The following is a 21,824-nucleotide window of genomic DNA, read 5'->3' on the forward strand; positions in this document are numbered from 1 at the left end:
TTGTTGCTTGGCTGTTCATATGTAAGGTTCTTACAAAGTAACTTCAACATATATGTCCTTACTTCATTAAAACACAGCCATTTAAATGGCACTATGCTATTAAAAATGTAATCTCCAAGTGTGGTATCGTACTTTATCACGTCACCTTGGTTCTCATGTACGATTGCTTTCCAGATTTCACACGAGTCAAACTATGTGGTGAAAATCTGAAGAAAAACATCATTCTGTCGCACGCGGTTACACGAGCCAGATGGCATAGAGTAGCTTTGGAAGCTTTGTACGGGGTTCGATTGATTGTTTAGTATTTTTAATCATTATTGGTGATGCGTTGGCGGGGCGTTTGTAAATTGCTCTTGAAGCATTTCTAGGGCACTTCTTCTCCTTGTTAAAATCTAACCCAACATATTATTTGCACTGTTGTTCACTTTCTTCTGTGTATCATCACTTCAGTAAGTCGGTGATCATTTTTCTGTTGCTTCAGGATAAGACTGGTATGTTGCATTGGAACGTTATCTAGGTCGTGAACTTGTTAACATTTAATTCTTGCTGTCTTCAAGACGAATATTTTAATTAATCGACTGTTTATAACCCATATAGTCGTACTGGCAAAGCATAAGAGTTTCCGGAGAGTCTACGCGCGTCTATGAATTAATGTTCTATTTTTCAAGGGGGGGGGGGGCAGTAATACGTCTGTTCTAAGTCCCCTTTACGTTCATCTCGTGATATCTGCGTTTATTGTACCTTTATAGTTATTCCATGGCGTTCTAGATATCTAGAATCGCCGGGTAGACGTTTAACATGTTTAGCCAAAACAATTTGTCTACATTAAGTTGCAGTGACCCTGACCTATTATAATTGACCATTAGCTCACCTCAAAACACACCATATGCAATTCCAAGATAGATCTGGACAATTATGTATTTAGGTTCAAGATGTAAGCTCATTTTGTTATTGAGTCGATATTTACTTAAGTGTGTAGTTGTTTAGCGTATACATCATCGATATTTTGTCAAATTAATGGCTAGATGAAGCTCTCCTAAATGAACTATGTCATGTTCATTGGTTCCCATTGGTCCGACGCATATGATTCGTTGTTTGTTTGGGTGTTTGTTAACTCTAGGTTTGTTGATATTCGCATGTTTGTGTTCTATAAATACTTTATGATTGGAAATTACAAAATGTTTGATTTCGCAATCGTTTGAATGAAACGTTCTGAAATAAATGACTTATTCAGCATTTGATAGAGTGAATCATGAACCTTTAAACAGGTACACACAAATGTGGATATGGTCATTTATATTTAAATAATGATACCACCGGTCTAGAAAGAACATGGCCAACATTTCATTTTTAATCTAAGATAATGCTATTTTTTAAACTGATCGTTTATGAATGTAAATAAACTATTAGAAAATATTCAAACATGACTACTGCGAATTGTTAAAGGTTACTTTTAGTGAGCACATTAAACTCTCGGACAGACGTTACGGTCCGGACTGACGAGACGAAGGACTGATAAAAATTCACTCCATAACTAAACACAACAGCTTTGTTTGTGAGTGTGTTTTCTGGAAAGCGACCTTTCCACAGATTTTGGCAGATATTGAAGTTTGTCATTAAATGCTTTATATTGATAAATGTAAACATTGGATATAAAAAGCTCAAGTAAAAAAAAAACAATTATTATATTAAAGAAATAACCCTCAACTGAGCGCGAACCACTGACCCCTGGAGTAAAAATCTGCCACTTAGACCATTTGGTCATTTGTGCTCATACAATCAGTGATGGACTTTATACAAGCAATCCTCGTACTGTAACAAAATATAACGACAACAACAGAACTCTCTTCTCCAAATTATTCAATCGTTTCGCATTGAAACGCTTTATAATTTTCATGTTTTTAAATAGTCAAAAATGCATATAATTAATATTTTAGAGCCTGGTAAATGTTCAGTGTTAATGTTTCCTCACAAATATCATAACTGCAACGAAAATTTGCGAATCTGGAAAAAATAATATTGTCAATTTACCAAAACGTGAAAAGGTCCCTTTAAGTAAATATTAATGCAGATTGTTTAATAGTTGAAGGGATATCGTGTTATTGGGATCAATCACAAGTCACGAAACACACGGTGATGAGAGAATAAGAGTGAGGCAAGACACTGTCTTGAATTTGTATTTCAACTAAAGAAATTGGACGTAATGCTAGGCAAGTGTCTTACCACAGCCATACAGATGTGTGTGTTCAACTAATTGGTCAACGTCAGTGTCACGGTGTTTTAATGCGTATTCGTGTTCTTTCATTAATTATGCGGGAATTGCACTTCGCTGACAATGAATGTCTACATTTAAATGTTACGAGTCATTGTATTCAACCAGAGAATGAAATGTAAACCTTGCAATCAAACAACAGCTTAAGGGCAATGATCTTGAAAACTCATTTCCGTTAGGACTTAAACCCGAGCTCCGACAATTCCGATAAACGATACTAAAACACGGTTTGTTCGCACTGGTATGAACAGAAAATGCTATTAATTCGAACTCATTTTAAACCCTTCTTGCCATCGGCAATCCAGTTTATCATACACGTATGCTATTGAAGCACCAGAACCGTTCTGGAAGACTTCACAGGCATCTGAATGCGCCGATGCCCTTTGCGTATCTAATGCTCAAGAAACACTCAAACCCGTATGCTCCCGCAATTTTAATGTAACTAGCAGTCAATTCGTTTTTAAGTAGGTCGTTAGAAAAATGAACCATTTACTGTTGGATATTTTACACATTATAATTAATCCAACCAGTTCGCTGTTTTTGCATGCTATGTACCCCAGGAGCTAGATCACTGTTGTAAGCTAATTGGTTAATCCATCATCTGTTACTGCTCCTGTATCGTAACGTAACTCTGTTAAACTCACTTGAAACCCGATCTGTGCTGTGTTCATTCACTATTTTATTAGCTCATTACAATAATTTCTGGAGCTGTTTATCAAATGCGGCACCCACCTATGAAGCACTACAGGTGGCCATACGACATATTATTCATACAATTTAATATAATCCAAAGTTGGTATGTATACTTGGTCTGATAGGTGCATATCCTTTAATGAACGAAATAACACTTACTTGGAATATTTCATCAAGCACTTAATATTATGTCAACGGAAAACAATACAAACATTTATGACATTATTGCATGCATTATTTTGTATAACCAAGTGCAGACACGTGTGAGGAATTTCGGGCAAGGGTATGGGTAAATTATACAACCATAACCGTTCAAAATCACTGCAAATATTTAAAATTATAGTATCAGTAGTGAAACTATGACATTCGTACATATATAGTAATATTTTTGTAAATTTAAAAAAAATGAAAAAAAATTTTTTAAAAGATTGTTTGAATTATTAAAACCTTTACTTGGTTATCTTTTCAATTGAACGCGTGCTTCAATTCCGTTTTTGTTTTAAGTCAACAAAATGATATTTTAGGGTCTTCCAAAATAGTCATTAAAATTAATACGAAAAAAATTGTGAACATGTGCAGCAGAATTATGTTGGAACGTTTATTTTTAAATGGGCCTTTCAAATTTTTAATCAATTATGAGAAGTAAAACAGCTTTTCATTGACACCGCAAAGGGACTTTACATAGAAATTATTTATTGAGTATTCGTCCATACAATTGGCTCTGTGGCTGTTGTCTGTTTAGATAGTGCAAATAAATTGTCATATTTATCTAAACATCAATTGCAAATAATTGAAAATAGTGATGCTTATGGTTCAGTTGTGCTATGTTAGATTTATGTGATCGTTTTATCAATTATCAAATCAAATTTGAATTTGAAAAACTGTTTAGGGCTGTATGTATTAGTTTCTATATAAAATGCATCTACATATTCACATAATCAGACAACGCAAACGGCTATTAGGCCAGTTCATTTAAAAAGGGCTTGATCAAATAAGTCTGTTCTCAGATTTTATTCAACCGGTTGTCGGTATAGACTTTTGCAGCCAATCAAAATCTCATTTTACACAATTTTACACCTGCCACATTTATGATTTACAAAAACATAACGAATTATAAACGAATGATTTTACTAAAATTTGCAGAAATAGTCAAGATATTTAGGGCAAACATATAATACCTTAACTGCATTGTGTACGCGTGACATTGAATTTCATCACTATGGATTCATTTTAACCTTTTTTATAGGTTCCGGTACATAACCATGTAATTAACTTTATAGCAAAACGTGATCAGGTCACAGTGTTATGTCAGTACAATTGCTTACAAAGTATCAATATTGGGTGAATTGCTTTTAAAGTCTTACAACTGATCAGTAATGGATGCGCATTCAATAGTTTTTCAATTGCATGTCCTTTGATGCTCAACCTTGTAATATTATTTGCTTTAATCCTCATAAAGTTGGAAATAAACAAAATATAAGCATTTTACAACTTTTTAAAGACGCCGAGCAGTGAACACAATAAGTTGTCGTTTTATACATACGCATTAATTGGGTGTTAAGTAATGCCCATAATTACGTATCACATAGTATATTTTACCTATTCTTATTAGTAAACGTGTATAAGTTGATCGACGTTATGTTAATTTGTTTTCCTAGTATTGTTACTGAAAAGTAATCTTGTCCATTTATCACTTGAACTTTACTGAATTAATTTCCTAGTCTCGCCGTTTCCGCTTTTACGGTGACATTTTTTAACATCATGTGCATTTTACAACAAAACTGGAAACACGAATACTATTATTGCTAGGTTAAATGTGAAGCTAGGCATGTTATCGTGCATTACATCATATCCACCATGTCACGTACCCATGAAGAATGATAATGAAGAACATATTTATGAAAAGACCTTTAATCCTCTAGCCAATCGCCAGAGAGTTAGACATTTTAAAATGTTCGTACATGGCAGTCAATGGGTCGCACGTTTGACGTTACGTACAATAAACGTTAAACCACAATTAAGTGTGATTACGATTCGTAAATGCTTACGGCAATAAAGTATTGTGATTTCCTAAACGCTTATGTAACAGTCTAGACATAAAATGAAAGTTCGCTGTTTGTAGGTGATACATGTTCGTGCAAATATAATATTTATTTAATATTTAATAATCTTTTTGTCGTTTAAAGTTATTTTTACAAGTATGAATCAATCATTTTACCATTACCTTACTAATACTGAACAGTCAGTACAACATTGACATCGGTCATTTAAATTTCATTTTACTAGTGAGTATAACTCGTCATAATAATACCTGAGTCCCTGTCACTCTCCGGGAAATATCGTCAGTTGGTACTTACTATTCTTTCTTTCAAGTAGAGAAGCAAAACAACATATGAACAACGATTGCAATCTGATTTGGTAAATTGTTGCTAAACTCATGCCTATTTATTCATATTGGTTTTTTATGATAACTATACGTTTATATTTATTTGTTTGTACCATTTCTATTCAACCGCATTGCTTGGAAGTATAGAGGGAACATTACCTGTTACCGAAAGTATTCTTCCCATCGTTGGACCCAACGTTCATTAAATAAATCGTTAAATCTTCATTGTCATACATAGTGTAGTAAGTTCGGAATATACACCCTGGCTACAACGATAATTCATACCTCGATTAACGTTCTTGTTCCACAACCGAATTGATTGTGACGTAAAGTATGAACGACGTTACGAATTCCGTATAGACTAATCAATGCCACATTGCCAGTGACTGGCAACAACTTGATTTCGACTGGCACAATTTGTCTTTCGTTCCTATCCTATTCGAACATGTACGTATTATAAACATTGTTGTAATTCTATGTAAACAAATGTGCATTGTTTGAAATAAACATCTTTAAACTATTGAAGTGAGTGGAAAGACGGCCATATTAACTGTCTCCCCAAACATGTTGGTGCAAATTACCGACGTAATGAGCCAATGTGAATCTCACGACACAAATGCCAAATTGACTTTAACGATTGCTTAAGTGAATGTCAAGATTGTGGGTAATCACTGTAGCCGACACCGATGTATCTTACGTCATTTGTAAAATAATGCCAATCTTTTTTGTATCTTATCTGAATTGCGTTGATGATCGCTGATGCATAATGACATTATCAATGATAACTTTAACTTCAATGAAAATATTAAAACGATGTTTTGGTTAACAAAAATGAATAACTATTTTCAATGTATAAAATGCATTGTTAATAGTCTAATTTACATATACATAGTTGTGTTCAAAAGAAATCAAGTGTACACGCGTAATACCTTCGGATCGATCTGATTCAAACAAAGGAGAATGTATTATACATAATTAAAAGGCGATTGACCTTCGTTCTTTAATGTTTGCACATTAAAAGTAGTTAAAATCAATCATCAGTTTAGATTGAATGACTATTAATGACGTGCCATTTAGGCTGAAAACGTTACTTTCTTCTACATTGACATAGAAAATTAATTCATTTTAGTTATTTTAATGTGTAAAAAATGATAAAATATCACAGAGGTGTTTTAAAGAGCGTGATCAGGTATCAAATTAAGTGACATTGTGGATTCTTGAGATCGTTCATGAATTATAATAATTATACTTAAAATAATGAAACAACGCAAAAAGCCGCTTACGTTGGAATCTAAGAATGACGACCGGGAGTATATGATCAGATTTAATTCATCCTTAAAAACAAAACTTAAGAAATTAAATCGTATATGACTTTTAGCGGCTTATCCAGATGCTTGCATTATTCGAAACAAATTGGTTATGAAACAAACATATTTGCATTTCATTCGGAAATGTATCTGTTATCGAATACATATTAGAAGAAAACCGTAAAGGAAAGTTCACGAGAGTAAACATAGATTAGTCCATTATGCTCTGTCAATGGGTTTATGCACTGTGTACGTGTACAAAAGCATGCAAATGACATCTGACGGCACACAGAAGTTTGCCGAGCATTACAAATACCAATTTGCAAGGGAAGGGTTTCGGAACGATGGCACTCGTATATAAATCAAAGAAAGCATTTGCAAACGTTGCATTGAACAACAACAGAACGAAAACTAGACATTCAATTTTTGTTAAAGGCAATTATCTTTCCTGTAAAAAAGGTCATTTTATGAAAAAAAAATTACTAACCATTTTGCTACTTTTATTTTATATTTGTGTATATATTTGGAAAAGACTCATCCCATATGATATTTTATAATAGCTCGCTATATATAACTAGTATATTAGCATCGCATGTTTTTTAGGGTTAAAGTCAAATTCCTTTCATTTGGCAAACACATTTTTGTAATGTCTTAAGATTTTAACACATGTGTTAAGAGAAAATTATTGTAGATATAATGCTCGATAGGTGACTTTGTATATAACGATGTCAGGAACAGCTTAAGCATGACAATAACTGAGTTGCCTAGTGAACACGACTATCAAACGGATTACTAAGCATGAATGTACTGTGAAAGACACATACATTCCCTGGTGTTACAACCCAACGCAGACGTGCTATTCGTTGCTTTTACCTCACATCTCAGAAGTAAATTAAATTAAATAAAATTGTTGAAAGAGATAAAATTGTAATTATTTAAGTTTATTTGTTGAGTTGTTTTTTAGGACACACTTTACAATTTTATACTGAGGAAAGATCAATGATAAATCAGTATCGGAAAGGCCCTTCAACCACAAGAAGAATGTTTTCTCACTTCAGTTTGATGCCTTTAAATTTTATCCTTCCGCTCTCTGGTGTTTTGTTTCCTGATAGCATTTGCGTCATCAAGTCATACACAATCGTACGATTATGCAGAATATTGCATGTAAAGTGGGGGGAGCAGTAAATTATATGTAATGAAATATGATGACATTAATAACTGTGAGCATCATAAAGACGCCTCCGTTGCTCGTTAGCATTCTAAGACTTTCAAATAAAGAACGGACGTATGGGCTAGAACAAGTACTTCAGAGTTTATAGATACACAGGCTTATAAGGCGCTGCTGTCATTAACATATTTTTCTAAACAAAGAATAACGTATTAATAGCTTTTAACATCCATGATTGACTTAACATTCTAGTAGTTTAAAAACATTCCATTTTGAAGAATATGCTTTATTTTTAAGAATTATTATGTGCATTGGTTGATAAATTTGGGTCAAGATTCGTTTCGAGTCAAGTCATGAAGTGCTGTTGAAAATTTGTTTATCAATCAAAAGCCACATAATTGAAAATTAAAAACATGCACTGTGCTTGTGTGCGTCAAAATTGGACACACAACCGAAACGTCTGCCCTTTTTAAGTGATAGTGATAAGTGATAAGGGCTTGATCAACTTCTTTACTTTGCATGAAAGCACACGTGCATTAAATATACGGACAATATGTTACCAAAACCAAACATCGACCTAAAAGATTGTCATAGTGGTTGTCGCAAGTATCGATTGAGTGAAGCTTTACTGTAGGCATCAACGATGTATGGAATGTTCTTTTTTAAGCTAGTATAATACGCACTAGTTTTGATCTTAAAGCATTGTGTTGCAAAATAATTGCAATTTGATAGATATATGTAAATCTGTTTGAACACTTGTAGTGTTGAATCAATATCGTTATCTCGCTTCAGAACTTGAGACGGTATTATCACAGATTCAAAATAGCCTTTTAAACTTAAGTTGAAGGCTTTTATCTTTTTTTACTTAAAAAAGAAAGATCGTGTCATCATTTCAAGCAATGCTTTAAAGATGTTTGAATACAATCATAAAACTAATTATTTGGATTGCAAATATCTTTACTAGTTATCGTTTTAATAAAACGAGTGCTTCGTCTGCGGGCTAGCGTTCGATTACTTTTGTTATTGTTCAAGGTAATACTTTGATAGGTTGATGAACCTGTGGTGCCTTATTTGGTGGAAACGTTTCTAGTTTGTGTATGTTATTTTGGTATTTAAACGTAATACTTGCACTGCATTATAAAACACAACAAAACGTGATTACACCTAGTTGCGAATGACTTGGTCAATTTATTAACTGAAGATTTAATTTCAGCTTCAAGACGTTAGAAACTATTCTAGTATTTGAGTTTGGTTGTACGTAAAGTTGATTTGAGAGTCAATATATAGTGTTCTTCCTATTTGGTCTAATGTTATTAAATCTAATTCACACAGAAAACCTGGTGAAGGAATGTCCAATCCCCGCAAAGACGAAAAGATATACAAAGATTATTCATGTTAATGGCATGGTGTACATAAACAACTATGTGCAACCGCATTCTGATGGCATATTGCAGCATTCACTGAACTCAGATGGTACGAGATGGGGGGTTTTATTGTCGATAGTATTTTCTCTGATATCAAACAAGTGGTCGATTTTATTTTATGAAAAGCCATAAACTCTAAAAATCAACAAATATTTCGTACAATATTTCGAAAAATAAAGTTTAAATATTAAAACATTAAATAATCAATTTTTCTTATAGCAATAGCCAAACGTTAAACGCTAGATGTGGTCTGGTAACGTAGATTTAACAAGATACAAAATGCTTTTTTTTGCGGGACGATATTTTCGACGCATATTCATATCCCAAGTTAGTGTTCTGATGTCCTATGAATAGATATCGCTGCGGGTAATTAAAATATAATATTCAAGTCGCGTTTGACAATAAGATAGATCTTAAGTGTTCGTTGTTTATTTTATGAAAAATATTTACCTAGGGTTCTCAAAATCACTAGCATTTTTTTCCGTATTTTGCTAAGGACCTTAGGTGAGCGCCTTGAGCATTTTAAACGTCTTGTGCGGTAGTGCGTACAACTGACCAACGGATAACAAAAAATATTTTTACCTATATTTATTTTGTAAAGCTAATTTCTTTGAGCTCAGATGATAACTTTGCATTGTAATACAATGTTTAGAAAGTTCACGCTCATTTCATAGATATTCTTAAAACGTCCTTGCGAGGTTGAAATATATGTGGATCAAGTTTAAATTTCACTGCAATGCTTTATTACAGGACAGAATGTTTGTTATATGTTATATTGTGGGATGATACAAAATCGGTGGTAATTCTGTAGATCTTTTTCTCTCGATGTTTTTTTTTTACATTTTTTTCAAATAACACTCGCAGGGACTTTCTATTTAATTCGTAACATCCATTCAACGTCTGTCACACTTTTGAAGTTGGTTTTTGCCGTTGCCATAGGGCACAGTCCTACACGGAATGTATTACACATCGATCCATGTCGATGAGTTGGTTGAAATCCCTGGCAAACAGCAGACAATGTCACCTTCTTTTGGATTACTGTTCGGTCTACGTGAAGAAATGCATCAAAACGTGCGGACGTGGCACTCTTTCATTCCCTCATTCAATACTTCAACGTGGCGGTTTAAATTCTGTATTTCGTCATACTCATCTCTTCAATTATCGACAAACGTAAAATTAAATAAGTCACTTTATATCTGGATCTATAGGCTGAACGGTAAATATGTAACAGTTTTATTGTTATAATATATACATCTACTTTAAAAATGTCTTTCCAGTAATATGTATACTACACGTTCACCAAAACAATGACAGTTATATCGGCTGTAAACTATGCTTTAAAACGTTTAAATAGGCATGCAGGTTTTGAAATATTTCAAATCGGTATGATATGCGTGATTTGTTCACTATATGCTCACATGTAAATGGTGTGTTGACTCCACAATATGTAAATGCGATTACCTAGTTACAAATGTATAATCTATTTATATAACAAATCACAATCTTATTTGTCGTACAAGTAGACTACAGCTGTTTGTAGACTTTTAGACCAATGCGTTTTAAAAGCAAATATATCTTATTTTGAACCTTTTGTAAGATATTCTGGAGTTACTGTAGTTTGTTTATCAAGCGTCGCCGCAGACAAATAATATACAATTTAACGAGATAATGAAAAATCAGATAACTAAATACGTATTGATAAAGGCAGCGTTAGAGTGTTAAGGCGTTTAGCATATACCTTAATACATTATAATTTTAGTCCATACGAATTAAAAAATAATAATTTGAAACGATAAATGGTATTGGGATAAATATTGTATTTCATCCTAAATTAATTCATAATAGCCAAAATATCGTAAACGTCACACTTGAACCCAACTCAGAAATCATCTCTGCCATCAGATTCTCGAATAATCATAAAAAACTTATCTGACCATAAATACATTTGACACAAATTATGTTAATGAAATTATTGAAAGTAGTAATTATGTAAAATGTATTCGTGAAACTAAAATAATATAGATAATATATTGCCGAATTGCATTGTAACAACATGGTCCACAATTCAGAAGAAATGACAACGTATCGACACGTACTTGAATTTTATGTACAGCAATAACGGTTGTTAATTATAAAACTTAACTTCTTGTTAATTCATAAATTAAAACACATATACAACATTGGTTTTAAATCTTTAAGCATACTTACTTGCTATTATGTTTTTGCGTGTCTAAAATGCACATGTCTATGTCACATGATTACAACTGAGCATTGTGAATTTAATGGTGATTGAATTAAACATATTATCTGTTACTATTATTTTATTTGAATTGCGAGGCAATGGAATTAATATTAATTTGCATATACATGTTTTGTAACTAGGTCTTGGCCAAATGTGACATAGGGTTTCCAAAAAAACGGTTTAAAACCATAATGAATTGTTTTGGCCGTTCAAAGGCGGTGACAGCATTTTAAATATGTGTTTTTTCACTTTATTTTGCTATTTCGATACTTCCAGAATGGCACTTTCATGAAATCAATAAAAAAAGTCCTCGACCTAAAAATTCAATTTATACGTCGATCGACTTAATATCGTTTGTTTAAAATATACCATTCTCTATCGTATTGGATTTACACTTAATTTGTGTTCTTTTCGAGCCTCAATAAATAAATCTAAAGTGCGCTTTTTCTAATACTTTAGACATTTTGCCCAAGGGTATACATTGATGTGTAAATCGACAATTTTTTTTAATGCAACGGTAAATAACATATTCAATAATCACAAAGAGCTTGTATATCAATATAAGGATAATGTTTTTGTTTAAAGAAACATGACGACAATTAGTTTGTACATTACAAAAAATACCGTTTTGCCTGTTAATTGATTGTTTTGCACTTTGTGTGTCACCATTGGAATTCCAGCCTTAAGATAATATTGTCTTCTTCATTTCAACCATCAGTAAATGCCTCTATATTTTACCCTCAGATTTATGAAGTAGTCATTAAAATGTAAAAGTGCAATTTTTTACACTGATACTTTAAGTGAAAATGGAGGAGCATTTAAATTCTACCTTTATTAACATATTTTTGCGAACGCTCAACTGCGTTTTTTACGAGTGTGATATATGCGTTTAAAACTGACACTAATACCATTAGCGCTGTCACATGGCTGTCGCGACTATCGGATTGACTGTCATTAATACCACATTAACTTTCAACTTCGCCTTCACTGTTATTGATTGGTTTCACTGCATGCTATAACGATGTATGAAATGCCAATTTTCGAATTACAGAAGTGATTTTTTAAAACAGCATAGAGTTGATGACAGTAGCCGCAATTTAATTGCAATTTCTTATCAATGTACGTTATAGAAATTTTAGCTTTGGATAAATATCGGTATCAGGTTTCTCACTCAGGTTCGAAATGCTTATTTAAGCTTGGACTTTAAAGTTCAATCATCCCGTCATTTGAAATGTTACCATATAGTTATTTGAATGAAAGTTTAAAAAACGAATGGTTGGATTTAACAAACTTCTTCTCTGTGATTGTATTTGAAAAGGCACATGCTTCAAGTAAATATTTGTTTTTGGTGACAACCAGAATGATCTATTGAGATCCGTCATACAATTTATTGATTTAACATATACATTATTATAAGAAATTATGTTTGACACACATAGTTGAAGACTGTTGAATCATCTTAATTTAAACGCACCGTTTAAAAAAAGTAAACATATGTTGATACCAAAAAGCGTTAAACGAAAGCAAACTATAACATCAACTTATTTATTATAAAGTGCTTTCCACAGGCAATTTAACGGTACATCAGCGGGGCGCTTGAATTTCGAAATCAGAGTCCCCGGGGCGCCTGAAATTTTCCGATCAGTGTATTCTGATATTTATTGCAGCTTAAGATCAAAGCGATATCGACTTCGCAGAAAATTTTGAAAGTCGATTTACGATCCTTTGTCGCTTTACCCAACTAAAGCCCGCCTAAAGGCAGAGCGTCGCTGTATTAGAAAATCAATATTTGCCAACGAGAGAGCACGCTTTGTATGAGCGACAGCAGAAGGCAGGCAATACCTGCAGTAAAATCATGCAGACGACTCGTGACGTACATATAATTGCCAAAGAAATCTTAACCAGTTAATAAGGAGACTGATGATGGCAACTGGCCGTAATCCTCGTGGACAACGTGAATTTCATGCATAATTCCGTCAAAACATCTATTCGACTTGTAAAGTGTTTACACAAATTTTCGTTGAATTCATAACGCAACTGTTAATTTTTGTTGAAATCTCAAATTGGAATAATTAAATTTGTAATCCGAAACCTATTCCCGTAAGTCGATGTCAACGCGTTTTTAATCCGAAACACACTTCCGACTGTAAATGTTACCGCAACGTTGAAATATTCTTGCTTCAAATTAGCAGTGCAAATTTATTTTGTGTCGAATCTTTTTTTCTACTTCAAAGAGCGCGAAACGTATGCAGCATGTACAACGTCGCTTTATATGCATAGACAGCGTGCGTGTATTGAGCGTTTTAACAAGCACACAACACGTCAGGGGATCGACGCATGTTCAGAGGCAATATTATATCAAATCTATAAATAGTCACTTAATTTATTTGATACTATAGAAAAATGGCAATTTTTGTGTTATAGAAATAATTAAGAGCTTTTATCGTAAATATTTACCAGAAAGTGATTTATAAAAACGGAATAAACGGGATTTATATCGGGTAATAAATAGAAACTTGAAAAGTAGTAAGTATGCAGTAATAGAGTCGGGTTGAAACGGATGTATTGGGATATCGTTCGAGTTGGTATTGTACTATCTATGTGGGAAAGTTTTAAAACAATTAAACAATATATATTTCTTAATGACTTGGGGATTTTCTTGAAGAGTCATAGCGCATCAAATGACGTCTTTTGACGCTGTTTTTCTTTGAGTTATAACGCACCATAGGAAGTCAATTGACACGTTCATTTAAAAAAAAATTGACGTCGGGAGGGAACATCCCTCCCGAATCACCCCTTTCAGCCCCGGGGCGCCTGACAAAAACCCTAGGGAAAGCACTCAACTAGAAGAGTTATTCGCTCGAGTTACTAGTAAATCAAAGGGTACAACTTTTAAGGGACTATTTATTGTGATTATCGGAGTTTAAATATCAGTTATTCCATTATGCCATTTTCGGTTCGGAAGTTGTTGAGAATAATGATATTGAGAAACGTTTAGGTTTTTATAGGTGTAACGTAATTATCTTTCTTTTTTTAAGAAACCCTTGGTTTAAGTAAATTATGAGACGCAAACTGTAATATGGCAAAGCTTTTTAGAATAAAAAAATATATATTTTAATTCCTAAGCAACCGATGCTAGTTTAAATTTAGTTCCAAGACATTAAGTTTTGCATAATAATGTATTATTGACTCAAAACAAACCACATTTTTCTTTCGTGCTTTACATTTTCCGCCTTGAGAGTGAGTATTGGATCATGATTTAGCCGCCATGTCGTGCAATGTTGAGGACCGATTCTTCAGTGACGATTTCGGCAACCGTCATCACCGTAACCAATAGATAGAGAATAATAATGACATGTGATGTGATAATAAGCAAAATATTTAAAATTAAGATATGAAATTATTTATTTAATTAAAGTAACATAAATACTCAAAATTAACGAATATTTCGTTCAGTACTTCGACAAAATAAAGGTATCACATAAAAATCACTTTTCTTTATAGCAATAGCCAAAATTGCAACGCTAGATTTGGTATGGTAACATAGATTTATAGAGATACAAAATGCTCGTTTTTTATATTTGTGTGGCGCACTTTATTCCATTTTAATTTAACGCAAAGATATCTTTTCATACGACACACGAACACAAACTAGGTGCATGAATATGTGTTTAATATATTGTTCCGCAATACCATGGTGTATCTTGTTAAATCTATGTTACCAGACCACATCTAGCGTTCAAATTTTGGCTATTGCTATAAGAAATATTGCTACTATTAATGTATTCATTTTTTTGCGAAATATGGAATGAAATATTCGTTGATTTTGAGGGTTTATGGGCTTTTAAGATATGCAATTATTTATAATTGAAGAATGTGATATGTCCAGCTCAAAAACATCTGATAAAAATATTCACTTGAAAAACACTAAAATATCACTGCAGAGCAAGTGTAGATCTTTAATATCTACTTGGCCTGCACTTTACTGAATAACTTGTGCAAAACAGCTGTCCTAATGATATATACTTGCCTTGATCGAAAACGGCTAAGGCTCGTTGAAAAAGATAACTGCATGGAATGGGCATATTTGAAACCCAGTGTATGTATTCCGTTGTTAGGGGAACTTTTCGTTTTCATAAATATTAAAGACCATTAAAAGTACGCTTTAGAACCAGATACTCTTCTTTTGAAGTCTTCAACAACGATTATTTTAGCGACAATTGGTATAAACGACAAAGTTAATACCGCTACGTTGTGACTGTTTTGGATGAATTTCCTTGAACAATTTCACAATGAAACCAATGAGATTTCAAATTTATTATTATTGTCTCAGAAATTTTGTATAGGCCCCGTTTCCATAACTTGTTTACTTTTTTAAAACTTTAAAACACCTAATTTATTTGTTAATCTTAACGTTAATGAAATCTGTCAAAGGCAATGTATTGTTTTCACAAATTCATTTAATATTATCAAAGAAAGAATTAATTTTTGAAAATTTATATTAAACAGAATAAGTATTCAATAAATCAAAAATGTTTGTTGAATAAACGAGTTTACGGTTTATGGCTTTTTATTTTTTCAAAACCTGAGAGAATATGGTTGAATCAACTGTAATATGTGTTCTTATTCTTTGATGCAATTTTATGTTCATTTCCGTTCTACTGGTTTGCTATAAGACAACGCTTTATTAAAAATATCACAACAAAAAAGGTTCGCCGAAGTGTGCTTATCAGCAAAGAAAAAAAAACGTTTCGCTCATTTAATTATATAAGTTAAGATAGCACGTATTTGTTTGTGTTGTATTCGTTGTATAGACATATTCATATTCCTCACCCATCATTAGTGGTTATTGGTAAGTTCTCGGGTGCCGTATCATATCCCTGCACGCACGTGCTCATCATAAATTGCGGCCAGGTGTTACAGTTGCAGTGCTTAAACTTAACTGTTTGCAGATGATTGGTGCTTAAATATTCAAGACTAACAAGCAGTACATATCCCCCCTTCCCCCATTTTATATTATTGTTAACGTATAATATTTCGACCTCCGTCTCGACTGTAAATATTTTTAAAGGATTGCAAAGGAATTAAGGTTAACGATTTGTATGCCTGATTTCTTACCTCAAATTCGGACGCACTATAACATTACACACTGTGATTGGTTTCGATTACTCATTTATCCGGATGACCTTTTAATATTTAAACACATATGTAACTGATTAAATTTTTGGCTTAATCTTTATTTTTAAAGTATATTTGTTATCTTAATCGTTCTATATTCAGAACAGAATATGAGTAACGGTTATTTACTAAATTCTACAATTTGCACATTCAGTCATCTTTAATTGTTTCCAAACCTTTGATAGGAATGATCTCAAATAAATATATTAGCATTTAATAGTCTTGATAAAAACAACAACAGTTTCTTGTGGTATGTTGTGTTGTGTTGCATGTCGTCTATCGAAGAAGAGTTAGTCTCTTGCCTTATATAAAAGACTAGCGTACAGTCACAACAATGAATCTACTGATCATTTATCGTTTGTTAAACAAATTTACACCTCCAGCCAAAAGCATGAATGATATTAAACTTAAATCATAGTCTGTCTAGGAGTCAGCAATTACATGTTATTCCACACTGTAACATTTTGTAGGTGCTGATATATGAAACACAGCGTGAAATACATTTCCAGGATCTCTGCTTTAAAAAAAAGAATTACATGACCTGTTAATAAACAGCACAATACTTTAAGTCTCGGGAAAAGTTGTGTATGAAATATTTAAGTTGTCAAATAATGTGTCTGGTTGCATCTTCATGTACAATATTTTTTACTTGTATTTATGGTGATAAACATTAATTGCTATAATTGCTAAAATGAACAGAGTAGGAGAATGTACATGGTAAGTGCTTTGTTGAATTATTTATTGGATTAAATATTCAATACATTGCAAAACAGCTGCAAACCAGCAATTGGTCGGAGCTAGACACAATATGAGTTGAAAAAAACATTCTCAAGTTTTGAGAATTTTACAATTAATTTTGATACTTTGCAAGCAGTTGAGATGCCAATTGGGATTAAGCTTGCATATACCGCAGTATGAATGCTTTTATTCCCCGCCAAGTGTACGCGTTTGTCCCTTGAATGTCATGTCGACTGTCGAGCCGCATGCTCAGATGTCAAATGTTGCATGAACAGCGTGCAACGTATTATGTGTCTACTATACACAATCAAAAGTTGATGCTCCAAATATTTTCAAGCCCGATGCGTCACGTCAATCTAAGAAACACGCGATAAAGAATTTTTAGCCTGGTTGTTGTTGTTGTTATGCACGCTAGACTTTCACGTCTATTGACTAATGCGAAGTAACAGATTTCAAGACAGATGGCTCGCTGCATAGGATAACGTTCACAGGTTGTTCATAGTTCCTGCATTTTACTAGCAAGGAAAATCCAATGAATGAATATTGATAAAATGTGTAAAAACTAATTCGTTGAAACATGTTGGATATCAAATACACATATTTAAAGTTTCTCTAGTGTGTAGTCTAGTATACAAACACTCTCGGATGACTTACGGACTTCAATAATTGGCATATGCATTTCATAATTTGTGTAAATACGTTAAATGTTTGATACACATATACTGTTGGTGGATAAACCAGTTAAGTAGTAACATATATTTTGACATATCAAATGAATAGTACGCTATCGAATCACTGAGTTGACACTCGGTGGCCGCTTATGATAATACAGATATGTAAATTATGTAAGAGTGCAGTACTTCATGTGTATAGCTCGGTAGCTTCAACAGTATTAGTTTAAAGTCAACAGTGTTAAGTATCATTTTATATCTCCATTGTCAAAAACGAACTAAAAGTTGTTGTGTATTATTTATGGGCTAAAATTTTGCTGCGTTTTTAAGTTTTTATTATTTTTTACTTTGAGCCATTCGTTTGATATCCCGTTTGATGTTAATCGTTTATGAAGAAAACATACATTATTTGCGTATTCAACAACGTTTTCTTAAAATAAGTTTGAATTCATTTGGACATGTGGAACTATTCTTGTGTGCATGTATTCAAGAAGAGCAATTAATACATTTTAATTCCGCAAACTAAGCATATTAAAACGTCGCAGCTAACTTTTTTACAAACAATACCAGTGGTAAACGTTCAAACTGTCTCCCTTGTTGAACAGTGAACGAGTTGCATGTAAAAGTGACATTTACGAGCCCGCTATTTTTAAACATTCTCTACATGTTCCTTTATGTTTTTAAACTTGTGAGGTTAAGATAGTGGTAATCAACTTTAGAGCGACACGCGCGTATTTGATTAATGCTTAATCACACCTCGATATAAGTTGGTATTTTTTTTTATATAAAACATGAACGCAAACTTTTATAACTTTTCTGTAATGTTTTCGTGGCAAGTTCGACGGAAAATCTACAGAATTGTGGATTTCTCTTTCAACCGTACGGAGTATTACTTTTCTGTAACTTCACCTTTTGATTTAAATATACAACTTGACTATTCAGATAGTTTACGCTTTGATACAGCTAAACTTTATTTGTAATCACATTGGTAAGTTCAACAAGACTACTAATTTGAAAACGATATAATACAAATTCACGCGACCTTGAGCGAATTAAGTATGTTATAAGAATGTTGCTTTTAAAACTGGACGGGCTATACCAAGTGTATTCGGACGAAAGTGAGACAAAGGTGCAGTTCGTTAATAAAAGCGAGTAAAACTGATTTCCTTTTATTTTAGCCGCAAGACGAAAACATGCGGCTTGTATGGTAAAGCATGTCACCAATTTAGCGACATACGATGATAGACAAATCGAGCGTGTGTTTGAAGCTTCGAAAATCGCGGAGCACGTCTGGGTCAAGTGAGGTCAACTTGAGAAGTTGACAAGAAGTATACAACGAGATGATGGTCTCCGACTCCCTGGGAGAGAGTCTCGGTGAAGACACGGATACGGGCAGTGTTGATAAGTCGCGACTCGGATTACTTGAAGCCTGTCGCGATCGCAATCACGGCGCGAAATTTGCAAAAGGGACTTCTGTGATGTGATTGTTAATGATGTAAATGATAAATGTCGAAATAATAAGAACCTTAGTGACCACCTTTGTGAAATAAGTGAAGCGAGTGTATATATTGAAGACTTGGACGACGATTCAAATGATATCAATCACAGTTCTGAACAAAAGGACGCGTACAGTAGTGTATGTGAACGAGCGGATTGCTGTTCTTTTCAATCATACACAGAAGCTGGCTTTAGACAGGATATCCTAAAATCAAGGTATTGTGTTAGTTCATTTACATGAAATTGCATATATATTGTTGTTGAAGTATGCGGAGAAAGAATTACATGGCGGCATTTTGTTTCTTTTAACATTTTAGAAAAAAATACATATTGCCAAAGCGAAATATGTTAGTTTTTTTCTTTTCTTTAAACAAGATAACCCGAACTATATGGCTGATTTAAACTTTTAACAATTAAAAAAAAAGTAAATAAACAATAAATTACAAAAACAAGACACACACACTCACGTTGTGATTTTAAATGAACTTAATTTTTTTTTCTATAATTTGAAAAAGACCAACACAAAATCATTTAGGTTTTTATTGTTGTTGCTTTCCAGTTTTTCAGAATTTAGGTCCAGAATTATTGTGTGTTGGATGTTTCAAACTTGTTAAACTAAGAGCGTTTATTTCAATGCTTGAGTATTTTAGTAGAATTATCATACTTAATTTGTGGCTTTTTTTCAATATGCCGAGAACATGTTTGCTATATTCCAAATGACATTTTGTTTCATGACATTTTCGTGGAAGAGTGCCTTACTATCTTGGATAAGTTGTACGCGCGCTACTGAAAGTACAGTTATCATAATATGTTTGCTGTGGTATTGTGATCAAATGCAAGAACACGGTGTATCGGTTGGCAAAGTCTTGGTCCAGATAATTATATGTAATTGGTGCATTATTGGCAAGCATTTTCATGGACCGGAATCACAGTCCTAAGTAGGTCAACATCATAGGCTCAAACACATATGAATAACACACTGATACAATCTTCAACATTTCTTTGATAATACAGGGGCGGTGATCCCAGCTGGAATATTAATTTAATATGTTGTATTATGCCCTGAACATTATCCGATATTATATTTCTCTATGGTCACCTTACAGTTAAAAGACGGGCTAGATTATTGTTTTAAGAGACGTTATCCTAGTGGTGTTCCTCGAATTGCGACTTCAAGCTTTAAAGGCACTCATTATGAAACAGTCACTTGTCGGCTGCATCATCCGAAGCTTTCGCCCTAATTGTAATTGGTTTCATTCCAACACGATGATAAATTTAAACCAGCTGCTGTTCAAGTTTCTCTTTAAGTAGGTCGCTTTATTGTGCATTGAATTAAAAAAAGTAGTTTATTCTTAGAAGCGACGCAGTTGCCATCGTTCGTATTTAGCATCGTAAGTAAATCTACCATGTAAGTTAAACTAAAAAATATAACCACTGAAAATCGGGTAAAGTTCCCCTTATTCCTACTTTTTTATTGGAGCGTGTGCTTTTTCATCTGCAATTTACGTATTAACTTATTAAGCTATTAAGGTATGAAGTGCTAAATTACGTACACTTATATCGGTTATGACATTACAAAAATGTACATTCATTATTTATACAATATATTGAACAGCAAATAATCAAACCAAACAAAATATTGGAAAAGAAAGTAACCATAAATTTTCAAACCAAGAGCGGTCGTTTTTTTTTGAAATTTAATGCTTTCGTGTACGACTTTTTACTTTTTTTTTCCATTTTTGGAATTAATATATGAACTTTATCTTAATATAGTATATAGTTCAAATTATGTCAATACATGCCACAATATATCTAGAACCAGAAATAGATGTTTACAAGCTTCGCGAAGAGAAACGATGCGTGTTTTTATGTAATTTACGAGTGTTTACCAACCTAGTACACATACTATGTTTGGGGTTGGCTTTATCATTCGTTCTACGACCATTCTTCCCTACTACAGATACAGGATTATCTACACATAAGTATGCACGGTGGTACAGAATCAATCATACTTTAATTGGAGCTATCTTAGAAACATATTATGTGCGTATTCATTGTGCAAGGATGTACGCAAAGACCACTTAGATATTATGTGAGTTATAGACTTAACATAGGTGCGGACTAGTTAATATTTCTTCTGAAATTATTCTTTACTTTATAATCTCGTCAGAGGACATTTAACAAAAGTCTACTGTATCATTATATGCAATAACAGAATTTATTTGCGTGCAAACCGCTTGCGTTAGGA

This window comes from Dreissena polymorpha, chromosome 4, assembly GCF_020536995.1.
Source record: "Dreissena polymorpha isolate Duluth1 chromosome 4, UMN_Dpol_1.0, whole genome shotgun sequence".
Lineage (NCBI taxonomy): Eukaryota > Metazoa > Mollusca > Bivalvia > Myida > Dreissenidae > Dreissena > Dreissena polymorpha.